This window comes from Tupaia chinensis, unplaced genomic scaffold (assembly GCF_000334495.1).
Source record: "Tupaia chinensis unplaced genomic scaffold, TupChi_1.0 Scaffold146907_1, whole genome shotgun sequence".
NCBI lineage: Eukaryota > Metazoa > Chordata > Mammalia > Scandentia > Tupaiidae > Tupaia > Tupaia belangeri.
In genome coordinates this window covers 473,715-476,115 of record NW_006206760.1, presented here as the reverse complement: position 1 = coordinate 476,115, position 2,401 = coordinate 473,715, and positions in this window count along the sequence as shown.

Sequence of the window (2,401 nt, the reverse complement as noted above, 5' to 3'; positions counted from 1 at the left end):
ATCTCAGCTCGCTCGGCTTCCCGGCGCTGCTCACCAGGAAGCGCAGTGGAGCCGAAGCGCTGCAAAGGCGCGGGGGGCGGGAGCCGGAGTCCTTGCGGGCGCCGCATCGTAGGGTGTCCCGCTCGCGTCCCACATTCCGCCTCTTGGCTCCCCTCCCCGGCCCTTCGGAATGGACTTGGCAGTGTCTCCACCGAGGCGCGTACCCACTGGAGCCTCCTGCTGTATTCCTGGCACCGGGTCAGGTGTGAGGCTGGCACAGCGCGCAGGGCCGGGGGAGCCTGCGGGACCCGACGCGAGCGCGCTATCCGCATAGACGCTGCCCAGCCATTGGCAGCCCTCGCTCCAGCCGGGAGAGGCAGGGTGGCCTCCGAGGCACGGGGTACACGGCCCAGTAGGCGTATTTCCCTTCTAAATGACTCGGTGGCAGGCCAGGGAAGTCACCGGAGCTCTGGCGCAGTCCAGGAGGCGCTCGCTGGGCGATCCGGATTCACGATGTCTATCTGCAGATGCAGCTTGGTGGCCCTGCGCTCCCGAAATGACCGACCTGCCTGCGGGGGGTCAGGATGATTAGAGGGCGCGGGGTGGGGGTGGGGCGGGTGACCCTACCTCGCTGCAGGGAGTTTCTGCTTCAGTGGGTGACCTTCCTAGAGCCCTAGCAGGAGGTGGACGTTGGCCTCAGGGACAGGCAGGGTCTACCTGGTAGGGAGTTCAGAGGCGGAAGCCAGGCCCAGTCCTGACCTGGCATGATGACACTCCGTGGGGCCCAGACTGTCACTGAGTGGCAGCCCCCCTCCGTGGCACACAGAGCTCCCCATGCTGCTGGGGTAACCCCTTAGGGTGCTACAGTAGTGACTGTAGAACCCCCTCCCCTGAGGCTGCTCTTAACGCCCCAGCTGCAGTGTGGGTTTGGGGAGACTCCTGAAGGAAACAGGGTTAACCTGCTTCGTGTAAGCAAGATTCTTAGGAACCTCAATTTAATAATAGGGCTCAAGAAACAGCAGAACAAACTTGAGGCTTGCTCCAAGCCTCAGGCATGTCTCATAATGTGAGAGGTCACCGTGAGATGAGAACAGGACTTTGGCTTTTTCTGTTGGGTGTGTGGCTGGAAGGGTCTGGCTGGTGACAGGTGCCCGCTCTAATGCTGTATGTTTGGGTGCACAGGAGCGACGGGCGACCTTTGTGGCCCCTGGCTTAGCAAAGGGTTCTGCAACTCTTTTTCAGATTCTTGAACTTGAACATTCTTGGATGAGATTTGGGATGTGGGTGGGAGTGACGGGAATTAAGAGCAGGATAGTTTTGCTGTTCTAGAAGGCGAGCGATTTAGTCTCGCGTCCCTGAGTTGGAACACTGCCGTACTCAGCTTCTTCGAAAGGTGCTGTGCTGTGAGTTCTGAGCCCAGGAAGAGTGCACAGGTCTGAAGTGGACACCTCAGTGGGGTTTGACACACATGGTTATTACCGTAGACCCCACCTGGGTCCACGTAGTCGACCATGGTTCACGTCCCGGACCCGGTGGCTTAAAAACTCACGCCAGGCGCATGTGCGTGCATGCCCAAGATCCCGAGAGGAGAATGGAGGAGAAAGGATTGTGGCGTGACCATCTCCTCTGGAGGGGGTGATCTCTCGCTTTCTGTCTCTCTGTCTCTCTCTTCTGTCTGTCTGGCGAGCGCACGTGCCCTATAGCAAAAAAATCTCTCCTAAAAAAAAAAAAAAAGTAGTAAACGGTCTACAGCACAGAACGCCAGCTTTCATAGTGGGTTTCCGACAAGACAGAAAGGTTTCCACGAGAACGTGGAGCCCCGTTGGACCCTGTAGACGGTTCCGTGTTGTTCTTCATACTCGCCCGTTTATGCTACTTTGAGAGGAAAACCCGTTGGGTGCGCGTGGCTGGAGGGCGAGGCCCCTGGGCATGCTGCCGTGTGCATTATTGACGGGGCCTATCCCCTTTCATTTGCGGGGTTCGGTTTCATGGAGAGGAGAGCTTCTGCCTCCCAGGCTATGTAAAAGGGTATTTGCGCTCAGGAAAGAGAGAGACCTCCCCCCTTCCTTGCCGGAGGTCCCCCTTGAAATGTAAATGCATGATGTGTGTTTGCAGGGGAGGGGGGGCAGGAGCCCTAACAGATGGGTTTGCGGGGCTGTTGCCCTGTGAACAAAGCTTTTTGCCTAATGGAGTCCTCCACGTGAGCGAGTTCCTGGGAGAGATCGGTGTTACCTCGGGACAGCTGCATCTTCTGCAGGGACCTCATTGTCTCGGGCCACATCCTCCTTGGTAAGGGTTTGTTTTTCACTTTTGTTCTTTGCTGATTATATTTCCCACAGGCTTTTTCAATTTTTTTTTTTTTTTCCTTTTGGAGTAGTCAGGAATTTCACCCTTTCAGAAGAATTCTCCCTTGGGTTCAGCA